General features: G+C 37.7%; 1 long non-coding RNA gene and 1 pseudogene across 6 annotated transcripts in view; one reads left to right on the top strand and one right to left on the bottom strand.

Moving 5' to 3' along the window:
- Window positions 1–12,061, bottom strand: part of LOC149109032 (uncharacterized) — a 16,531-nt gene extending 4,470 nt beyond the window's left edge. The window contains exons 1-6 of one of the 6 annotated variants that reach the window (XR_016208821.1): window positions 11,976–12,061; window positions 11,821–11,899; window positions 9,823–9,952; window positions 6,620–6,750; window positions 5,196–5,283; window positions 1,291–1,406 (exon numbers count right to left, since the gene is read on the bottom strand). This is a non-coding gene — a long non-coding RNA (uncharacterized LOC149109032). Of the gene's footprint in view, window positions 1–1,290; window positions 1,407–5,195; window positions 5,284–6,619; window positions 6,751–9,822; window positions 9,953–11,820; window positions 11,900–11,975 lie in introns of those variants that run through there. The other 5 variants (XR_016208817.1, XR_016208819.1, XR_016208820.1 and 2 more) reach the window with 5 other exon arrangements.
- On the top strand, window positions 5,493–6,398 carry LOC149109033 (uncharacterized; annotated as a pseudogene).

Here is a 12,061-nt window from a genome sequence, read left to right as displayed (position 1 = left end):
TAGTTTTTATAACCACAAATGCTCTTTGCATAGCTCTCATTGTAAAAATAGCGGGTTCTCTATTTTCCACAATTAGGAGCTTAAAAAGAAATCTTGAAAGTCTCCAAACTCACTTCTTTAGATTTTTAGTTCAGCATAATTGCATTGACTGAAACCAGAATAATGAATTTAAAGGAAACTGATTTTAATCCAAACATTAGAGGCTATGTTTTTGAGTATGTCCCGACACCTCTGTCTGCTGGAGGTGTGGGAATTTATATCAATGAGAATCTTGATTATACCGTAGTTGAAAGGACGTCTAATCCGGCGTTCCAGGCCTTGTGGACAGAAATTCTTGTTCCAAACAAAAAGAATGTTATTTGTGGCGTATTGTATAGACAACACAATCCTCCGGAGAGTTTTCTTTCTTATTTTAATGAAACGGTTGAACGGTTTAATGCCTGAGAAAACTGTTTACATAGCTGGCGACTTCAACATCGACCTCCTCAAATCTGAAAGCTGCGATTATGCGCATAATTTTCTACTCTCGTTACAGAGCTATTCTTTTATCCCCTTAATAGATAAACCTACCCGAGTTTACGGAAATTCCGCTACCCTAATTAATAACATACTTGTAAATAATACAACCAATCTCTTATCCTGTGGTAATATAATTTTAGATATCAGTGGTCACTTTTCGCAGTTCTGTGTAATGTCAAATAACCTAATGAAAAGGAGTGTTAACGGATTTTAAAAAAGTCCGTGATTTTCCGCACTTTTCGGAAGTTAAATTTTTAGCGGAGGTCTCAAATATTGACTGGAATGAAATAATTTCTCCACCAAATATGAGCACCGATAAATTGTTTTCAAAATTTTACAATAAACTCAACAAGATAGTTAACACCCACGCGCCTTTTAAAACTGTCTCAAAACGCAGAGCAAGACAACTTTCTAAACCATGGATTACCAAGGGTATAAGGAAATCAATCAAAATTAAGAACAGCCAATACCATTCTACCTTTAAAGATCAATATAGACTATATAGAAATAAAATTGCAACTCTAATTAGCCTAAGTAAGAAACAATACTTTCATAACTATTTTCAATGGAATATTTCCAGCATGAAAAAGACCTGGGCAGGTATAAGTGAACTCATTAATCGCGGAAGGAAAAAAAAAATGAAAAAAATCATGAAAGCAGAGGTCGTTTAATCTACGATCAGAAGGAATTACCTTCCATCCTGAACAAACACTTTGCTTCATGTGGAGCAGCTTTAGCTGCTTAGCTACCCCACTCGGAACGCAATTTTTTGGAATTTCTTGTTAATAATCCAAAGACCTTTTATTTCGATCCTGTCACTCTTGGTGAAGTAGAATCGGAGATATCGCTATTACCTTCGACCAAGTCACATGGAGTTTACTCGTGCCCTGTTAGTATTTTAAAAGTTGGAAAATGTTTTATTAGTCAACCACTAATGGAAATAATGAGAGCTTCGATCCTTGAGGGAACCTTTCCTAGTAAATTAAAACTAGCTAAAGTGGTCCCTGTCTTCAAAAGTGGTGAGGATACCGACCCCAACAATTATCGTCCTATATCGCTGCTCTCTATATTCAACAGAATGCTTGAAAGACTAATGTGCAAGCGCTTAAAATCGTTCTTTGAGATAAAAAGTCTGTTTTATGAGTCACAGTACGGTTTTAGAGAGAAACAATCCACACAGCATGTATTAATTGATATAGTAAATAGGATCCAACACAACATGGACAAAGGGATGTTCTCTACTGGAGTGTTTATCGATCTGAAAAAGGCGTTTGACACAGTTGTTCATGAAATTCTATTAGAAAAGTTGTACCGCTATGGAATCAGAGGAATTATACTAGAATGGTTGTTATCCTATCTTAAGGGAAGATCCCAAGTAACCCAAATCGATGGGCATGTCTCACCTAAAGAACTAAATCCTTGTGGTGTCCCCCAGGGATCTGTGTTGGGTCCTCTCTTATTTCTTATTTATATTAATGATATTCATAAATCTTCTGATAAATTAAATTTCTTTCTTTTGCGGACGACACCACTATCCTATTTGCTCACAAAAATTTAAAAGTACTTGAACAAGTAGTTAACTCAGAGTTGAGTAAAGTTTCGGAGTGGTTAATTGTAAATAAGCTTACTCTAAATATCAAGAGATCCAATTTTGTTATCTTTTGTCCGAGCCAGAAGATTAATAAGGAAATTAGTATCAAAATGTATGATAACAGAGCCAATAAATTCTGTTCTCTAGATCATAAAGATGTTGTGAAATTTCTGGGAATTCTTATTGATTGTAACCTAAAGTGGAAGCACCACTTGTTGAAAATAAGTAAGACTATTGGAATTCTAGCCAGACTAAGACACCTTGTTCCAACTGAAACTCTTTTAATGATTTATCGCTCGCTTATTCTGCCATATTTATCCTATGGGATTTGTGTATGGAGTCGCGCAGCCAAGTCGTACATTGGCAAACTACTTGTTCTCCAAAAACGAGCTCTTCGACTGATTTATTTTGCGCCCAGTGATGCTCATGCTATTCCTCTTTTCATTCAATCAAAGATTTTACCTGTAAATATATATTATATTTTGACGCGATTGTGAATCTCATGCATGATATTTGGAAAAAAATTAACTCCTTCGCCTATTAGAGCTCTTTTCACTAGGTCAAATGAAATTCATGGGTACAACACAAGGCATGCCGCAAAAGGGAATTATCTTGGGAAAGGAGTTAAGTCGGAAATTTTCAAACGCTCATTTTGCGAGAACTGGAGCGATATTATGGAATCAAATTTCTCCAGACTGGAGAGATTTATCTAAACCAATCTTTAAGAAAACAATTCGTAGATTTTTATTCGAGACTTTTTCAGTTAGGGATGACTATGTTGAAGTCGACACCCTGACTCAAGTTCTTAAATTTAGTTCTTGATTAATTTCAACCCATAGTTTAGTTTATCTCTAGTAAATCATAGCTCCTAGCGTCAATCAAAACATGTAAATGTACTTGTATTAAACGGTTTTGTAAATCCTTCTATAACTAGTTGCATAACAATCTTATTTATGTATTAATGGTCTAATATAAATATAGATGTGGCCCGCCTAGATTAGTCCAGGCTATCTGCGCGTTCGCGCTGTTACTATTGTCAAGCTTTTTTAACTTAATGTGTATATATTTCTGTAAAATTGTAAATAATTTTTATGGGAGTCATAATAAAGTTGTTGTTGTCGTTGTATAGTATACGAGTAGCTTAGCCAATCAGATTGCAGCATTTGCATTAGTATACTAGTAGAATTCTACTATTTGTTATTATAATTTTAACCCGTGTGGTATTTTTGAGTAAATGACGTCATTTACTCAAATTCTCGACCAAGACTTGGAATAAGGAAAATTAATGGCGGCCGTAAATTCTCGGAAATGAAGGTCCAAAAAACGTGAGTCCTAATGTTCGTGATAGACTGAAATATGGCAACATATCTAGGAAAGACCTATTGTGTTAAAAAATGTAAAACAAAAAAATGGATACGGAGAATTTGATCATAGGGGCACTTTAAACAAATCCTCTGAGAAAGGATGCCCCCCCCATTCCCCCATACCCCCAACCCCGGCCCCCACCAAAAGTAACTGAAACGCTCCCGAAGAAAAGTCTCTTCTTAAAAGAAAAGTTCCCCTCCACGTACTGACAATAGTTTGATTCTGTCGTTTACACTGTCGGGTGCACTGAATCTCTCATGCACTTACGTGTATATAACATAGTCACCTTCATGTCGATAAACGATCGGAAGTGTCACGAAAGGCGACGACCAGGAACCATTTCCAATCGTACTTTTTTGAAAGCCGCAAAATTTTGTTAAATTGCAAACGCATAATTTAGGCCAAAATTTATCCTTGGTTCTGAATTTAAAACTTTCAAGATATCAACGACATATTCACAAAAAATCTTGCAGCATTCAAATGCTAAATAGGCAGAAGCTGTGATATTTGATGAATTATTTGTGTCGATAATCAGATGTGTACTGCGTGGTGTAGTGGAGATCACTGTCGCTATCCAATCTGAAATTCAAGACGGTCACAGGTTCAAATACAGCTCGGATCTTTATTTTTTCCTTTTTCTTTTCTTTTTATATTTTTACTATTATTTTCTTTTTTCAATGGACGCGCTTGTTTACTGTTTGTACCCCTTTCAAAATTGAGATAGAATTTTAAAAAAAAATCATAAAATAAACAAACAAAGAGGAACTGTCCGTGGTTGACTAGTGATTTCTCGGACTGACTACAAGTCAACTCAGTCAGGGCGGTAAATCAGCATTGAGATGAAGGTATGAATAATTCAACCGGATTAAATTTATAATTATTTGACAGCAGCTAAGCAAGGTTACCAAAATATCCACGTTGGACGATTATTATTTTTTTGTGTTCACAGTAGGAGCCATAGTTCTTAAATTATTCCAAAACGTTTCTAACATTCTCAAACAGCAATCGCGTTTACTTTGTCACGTGACCACAAGTGACCAAGGCCCTATAGAACAATGAAGGCACGAGCAAAGAAAATTTACATTTTGATCAACCGAAACAAACGAATAATTTTCCTCTCTTACTCTCGCAACATTTTCGCAACGAAATATAAAACACTTTCTCCGTGTTTCTATCAAATTACAGAAACACTTGTGAAAGTTTGACGAACACGAAAAAGACGTGGAAACATTCGCTTGTGCCTCGCGTTCCCATAACTCGAAAAAACAAGGGGATTCTTTCTATATTTTGAATAGTTTTTCACGCATTTTCTCCTGAGTTATGTTATCATAAGAAAAGTGAACGAAAACGAGATTCAATCGCAGCTAATCCGCTGAAAAATTATTATACTTATTTACTCCACCCTCCCGAAAAGAATCAGCGAACGACAGAAAATTCTACTTAAAGGGCCCTAGTCAGACACACCTTTGTTTTTGTTCACATGCGAGCGTTCGGCTATTATATTTTACTCGGAGCATGTCGAAACGAAGGAAATCACAGTGAAACAACTAAAGATAATTAAACAGACTCAATATAGCTCCTTTCAAGGTAGATTAATCTAAAAATAGTATGGAATTTAGACAGCTGTGCCAGTTGTCAAGAGTGCGCTCAGATCCAACTTCAGGAGAATAATTGAGAATCTGAGCTAGCTTACGTTTTGTGCATAAGAACACGTGTTTACCTGGGTCCTGGACTGCGATAAAATCATCCATCTTGAATGATGGTGAATGTGTTCATCCTCTTCTTGCTTTGTTCTGATTTGTCTCCACCTGAAAAAGAGAAAGACCAGAAAGACTAAGATCAAATGATTAATAGACCCTTTGCATAAATGGTGCCCACATTTAAATAACAATACTTATTATACATCCTTAGCCTCGCATTCATGTAAAAAAATCCTTTGTCTTGAAAAATGAGTACGAGGCTAAGGATGTATAAACTATTGTTATTCAAATTTAGGCGCCATTTACGCAAAGGATCTATGGCTGGCATGGTGTGCTAACTGGTTCCTAATCCAAGGAACCTGGCCAGCGTACTCTGGTAAGACACTTCACTCTCAGAAAGTGGCTGTCTCAGCCTAGGAGTATAAATGGGTAACTAGATTTCTGTTCTAACCTCCTACGTAGACGATCTTTGGGCTCTTCACAGAATCTGAATTTGCTGGGTGGAAGCAACCCTTTTACAAGTCAGTTCTTACACCGATCTCTTGTAAAAAGCCAAAATCCATTCGATAGTCCAGGTTCCAAAACAAGTCCTTGTTTTGTATCTTTTTTGTGGGACCAAGTCTTTGCATCACAGATCAAGAAACTCAGGAAGAGAATTTGTGGGGTGGAACCAACCCTTTTACAGGTCAGTCTTTACACCCATCTCCTGTACAAAGCTCAAGATCCATTCAGTGCATGAAGACAGTCCAGGCTCCAATACAAGTTCTTATTTTCACCTGCTTCTTATGGGACCAAGTCTGGGCCTCACAGATCACGAAACTCAGGAAGAGAATTTGCTGGGTGGAACCAACCCTTTTACAGGTCAGTTCTTTTACCCAAGATATCTCTTGTACAAAGCTCAACACATGCAGCACATGCAGACAGTCCAGGTTCCGAAACAAGTTCTCATTTTCCACCTTTTTTGTGGGACCAGGTCTCTACATGCACGTCACAGATCAAGAAAATGAGGTCCAAGAGAATTTGCTACGTGGAACCAACCCTTTTACAAGTCGGTTCTTACACCCATCTCTTGTTCAAAGCTCAAGATCCATTCAGCACATACAAACAGTCCAGACTCCAAAAAAGGAGTCGTTTCTTGTAACTTGTTTTTTTGTGTGTGTGTATGTGGGACCAATTCTTTGCTTCACCAATCAAAAAATTCAGAAAGAGAATTTGCTGGGTAGAACCAATCCCAATCTGGGCCAGTTCTTTCAATTTACACGTATTTCTTGTTCAAAAGGTCCACTTGGTACATGCAAAACGTCCAAGTTCCTAAACAAGTTTCTTAGATAATATCTTGTTAGTGTGATTCTGATGTTAGACTAATCTTTTTTGTCATATTGTACATCTAGAACTGAAATGTTCCCAGTAACCTCTGTGATCACAGGCCAATATGTGCACTTACCATACTGCTGTCTGATAGTCCAGCTCAGTGATCGTTAAGATACGATGCTTAATTTGAGTTTCCACAAATTGTTAGGGGTCTTCATGTAAGTCCCAATCCCTCTCCTCTTATCTTCCCAGTGTTACAGATCCCTTGATCAAGCAAAAAAGAACATTAGTTTTAATGGTCAAACTGATTCATCTGTCTAATATATCAGGTTAAATTGAAGCACACAAGTTTGGACCTAAAAAAACATAGCTATCTGGTTCAGCCAATTCCCATTTAACAATTATAATATTACTGATGTGAAGTTTATATGAAATAATTCATATATGAACTGCGGTAGTAGATGAAAGTGAAGAATGATCATCACAGTAAATTTTCCAATTTAAGCAATTGGAAAGAAGAAGCCTGAAAAAATCAGGGCTTCAACGGGATTCGAACCCGTGACCTCCGCGATACCGGTGCGATGCTCTACCAACTGAGCTATGAAGCCACACATTGGGAGTGAGGCCACTTAACTGAGTTCATATCTTCCCGTGAGGAGTGAAATGATATGAAGTTTATATGAAATAATTCATATATGAACTGCGGTAGTAGATGAAAGTGAAGAATGATCATCACAGTAAATTTTCCAATTTAAGCAATTGGAAAGAAGAAGCCTGAAAAAATCAGGGCTTCAATGGGATTCGAACCCGTGACCTCCGCGATACCGGTGTGATGCTCTACCAACTGAGCTATGAAGCCATACATTGGGAGCGAGGCCACTTAATTGAGTTCATATCTTCCTGTGAGGAGCGAAATGATGTGAAGTTTATGTGAAATAATTCATATATGAACTGCGGAAAAAATTGGAAAATTTACTGCGATGATCGTTCTTCACTTTCATCTACTACCGCAGTTCTTCTTTCCAATTGCTTAAATTGGAAAATTTACTGCGATGATCATTCTTCACTTTCTTTTTATAATATTATTACCCTGGGAACTCAATGTTTGTTTTAGTATTGTCTCATAACCCCCTGACTGATCTATTTAACTTTAGAACCAATAGAACTTTAACCATTGACAGTTTTGCTTCAGGTGTCCATATAACCTAAATTATGTAAATCAAATTATTCTCACATTTTGATTAGTCTTACTTTTGATCGAATGGACCTATTAAAACACTTCTTGGCTTCTCCACTGTTTAAAACTGATTGTTGCCTTGTGCTTGTTCAGTAAAAGATCACAAAAGACATCAAAATGTGGTAAGAACATCAGTGACACACTCAACTATCACCTCATGCACACTCAACTATCATCTCATACACCGTATATTTTTTACCGCATTTTGACTTCATCTGCGATCTACTACTGAACAGATGCACAGGAACATGGAATCTATTTGTTAACCCTTTGAGCCCCAATTATGCATATATGCGTAATTAATGGTCGTCGGTGCTCTTTGTATCGCTTGTGACATCATCAATTTAAATGTCATCAGATATTCTTGATAAGCAGATAGTAGACTAGGCTAGGCTCTCCGTACAATGGTCAGGTTTAGATATCGATGACATTCTGACATCGCAAATCGAAAAACAACATTTAACTTATCAGTTTTGGTGCAAAACCGGTGGTAAAATGGTCCACTACGCCTATGATTGATCAAGGTCCATTTCTAGGCTTCGCCTGTAATTAACATTGAACTTTTCACAGCAAGAACGTGCAATGCAAAAGGTAGCCAGAGTAAAAGGGCTGAGAAAAAAAGAAAGGAAAGGGGCAGCAAACAAAACTGAGAACGGTTAATGGCCAAAAAAAAAAAATTTGGCTTATGCGTATGCCTGGAATTGAAATATTGCTCAATTTTGTACGTAATCCTCAAAAAATCTCTCCTTTTGGTAAAAGAAAGCTTTCTTAGCAAAACTTACTAGGCTTATTTAGTGTCATGGCAGCCAAAAAACCTGACTAAACAGTTAAAAACGGTATTTTTGGCAAAAGTTTGGTATCAAAGGGTTAAATTGGCAATTTTAAAGAACAAGATTTCTCTTAATTGTCAGATAGACCATGTTGAGACCTCATGAAAAAAATATGAAAAAAAATTAATTGGAAAAAATTGATTCTTTGACACAAAGTCATTATTAAGCTCTGACAGACGGCAGTGTCACCGGAGTCATCAAGTTGTCACACGGTTGACGCCTGAAGCAGGGGTGTCCAGAAAATCCGAATAGTCAATAGCAAATAGTCCTGAATAGCGAACAGTGAATAGTCCTGAATAATGAATAGCGAATAGTATGCATAGTGTGAATAGTCTCGAATAGTGCGAATAGTGGCAAACAATCTCGGATAGTGGCAAACAGTAGCAAATAGTGGCAAATCATAGCAAATAGGGTACCCAGTATCTCGCAGTCAACCTTGCAGCAATGTAGGATGGGATTTTCCCGCTAAAAAGCACAGACGCTTAACAGGACAAAAGGTGTTTCTAAACATAATTTCTTCTGTTTTAACCACCCCAAAAGTGTAATTACATCTATATTAGGTTATCCTTGTGTTTTCTGTTTTCTTAATGTCGGCGATGGACAGCCCTAGCCTGAGTCCGGAGAAGAAAAGGTAATAAATTCACAGAAATTCTGTTGCTTATTTGGATAATTAATTAACGCGGGATATTAGATCTAAAGTGGTGACTATTGACGACTATTCGTCACTATTCGCCACTTTTTGCGACTATTCGCCACTATTCGTACTATTCGAGACTATTTGCACTATTCGGGACTATTCGCTATTTGCTATTCATGACTATTCGCTATTCACAATTCGGGTTTTCCAGACACCCCCTGAAGCAGTGACAAGGACACAAGCACAAAGTGTTTGTTGTTGAGGTATTTCTAGTTTTGTATTGGATCTTCTGCCTTCAGTTTGAGTAGCTGTGCATTTGGACAGTTTTAGCTAATATTTTTCATGCCATCAAAGTGTACTTCAAGGGCTGTGCTCTAGAAGTGCCCGGGTGCCACAGGTGACTAACTTCTGCCTTTGGGTGACTGGAAAAACTTCCTTTTTTCATATAAGCTGATGTGCTGGGCACCTTTAGGCTCCTAGTAAATTTTCTTGGACCACAGCACTGACTTTTAAAAGAAATCCATATAGAATTGGGGTTAAGCTTATTCCTATTGCTAAAATTAAAACATCTACTAAAGTTTGTTTGTATCATAGTAAACTTAATCAAGGTGCTTAATGATCGGAGAACTTACCACTTCTTCACTAAAAGTCTGCTTTCCTAGCTGGTTCTGCAACAGTACTACATGTAAGCCAAGCTTGTGTTATTGTATTGCTTCAGGAGAAAATGGTGTTTGGATGCTTAGACAAACAAAGTCCTAAAACCTAAGGAGGGAGATGACATGTACAAGGGTGAAGTTACTGAAAACAAGAAGAAGCTTTTGGCTCCTGCCATTTTGAATTCTTCCACAGTTTAGAGTAGTCTGCATGTAGCTGCACCAACCTTTGTAGGGTAATCTTGATTGAACGTTGATCACTGATATCCTTTGACACTCAGTATATGACATCCGAAGATTGCAGACTGTAGACAGCAGGCTGCAGACTGGAGATTTCTAACCCAATATTGTACTTCCATTTCTGTTACCAAAAGCTACCTGTAAACAAGCTAACCTGAGCACTATTCAGGCTAAACTGAGCGCTATTTAGGCCTAAGTGTAGTCTGCAACTGGGGTCTGCAAATATAATACACTGGTTGACACTCTACTGTGGGTGCCTTTGGTACACATTTGCAGACTGCAGACTGCACAGTTTTTAACTAATGCAGCTATCAGTGTTATGCCCGAGGGGGGGGGGGGGGGGGGACGAGGTGGGCACTTTGAACGTCTGTGCGCACCCCACGTGGAGAATTTTAGCAAACTTTGAACATAAATGTTGGCCCTGGGATCTGGAAGTTTGAACAATGCTAAAAAAATGCTGGCTCCAGGGTCAGGAAGTTTGAACAATGTTAAAACGACGAAAGCGACCAGGGTTTTGAATGCGGGGAGCTTGGATACAAGTGCTCCACCATCTTGAAAGTACCCAGAATTCCCAGGAGTTTGAGCATGTTTTCTACGCTTTCCAGTTGCAATAAACTGGAGGAACGAAAGGTAAGATAAATTCATTGAAGAGTACTGCACTTTGTTGAAACTACAGCAAGTGGGCCAATAATGACTTGAAGAAAGAACCAAGATAAACTTTAACATTCATAATTGAAATTTTTAGATTCTATGAAAAACTAGAATGACTGTACATGTTGACTCTAGAATAGTGTGTGGTAATATTTTGGGTTTGTGAATTCATCAGCTGAGTGCAAATTATTAAAGAAAACAAAGTCTTATTGAAGCTTGTTTTTGCAGCTGTATTAGTATATAAATTTTACATATAAAGAGAGTAGAGCCTCCCCACTGCCTTTCACTGGGGCAGCATGATCAATGAAAAAGTCTTGTGAAATGCAAGTACATATTCTTTACTTCAGATGGCTTGAAATTCTCGGCCTGGTGGGTAACCTTGAACTCAAAACCATTTCCCCAGGTGAGGAACTTTGAATTGAAATCTTATCCCAAGGGTTAGGAAGTTTGATTCCAAATTTTTGTTTCTGATCAAAGTCTCCACCCTATCCCGTGGTTCCCCCCACCCCCTTCTCAGGCATAACATTGATAGCTGCATAATACAACTATGTTGTGTTGCATTCCCCTTTCCATTTTTGAAAGCAAACCGTAAACAATGTAAACACTCGTCTGGCTAATGTGAGAACTATTCAGGCTAGCCTGAGTGATGTTCAGACTAACTGGAGTGCCATTTAGCTTTAAGTGTAGTCTGCAGTCTGCAGTCTGCAGTCTGCAAATCAAATACACCAACATGATCCAAACAAGAGCCTCTTTTGCTTCCCTTTATAAATTATCTAAGAACTAAGAATCTGTACAAAATACGGCCTGTAGCAGATCCAAACAGAGAAACAAGTGACGATTCTGATTTTAAAAGTCAAATATTACAGCTTTATTAGGTAACTTAAAAGTTACCTAATCAGCTTGATGTAAACAGACCCATCTCTAATGGGGACATCTCAACAAATACTGCGCTTAAGGTTTGTTGGTTTATTTATCCCTGATAACGCAGAATAATCTCTGATGGGCACAAATGTCACGTTCATATCCTGTCTTATTACCTAGTCCGATAACTCTCAATTAAATATTAAAGGTAGTTAAAAAGCTTACCTTATGCGTCCATTCCTCCGGAGGTCTTCAAACACATCTCCTCATTCCACAATATGGCTTCAACATGTAAAAAAAAAAACTGAAAAAGTAAGGAAATTTAGCTTATGCCTCAGATCAGGTAACATCAACCCACTGACGCAAGCCTTTGGACAAACCTTTGAAATTACGGTAAACACAATTTTCCACTATTTACCTTTCACACGTGCAAGATGGCGGAGACTAACTGCGCTCGCAAAGATCA

The sequence above is a fragment of the Orbicella faveolata genome, unplaced genomic scaffold (genome assembly GCF_042242905.1).
Source record: "Orbicella faveolata isolate gen_17 unplaced genomic scaffold, um_ofav_v1 contig_25, whole genome shotgun sequence".
Taxonomy (NCBI): Eukaryota; Metazoa; Cnidaria; class Anthozoa; order Scleractinia; family Merulinidae; genus Orbicella; species Orbicella faveolata.
Note: the sequence above shows the minus strand (reverse complement) of the source record. Positions and strands in the feature narration are given on the sequence as shown.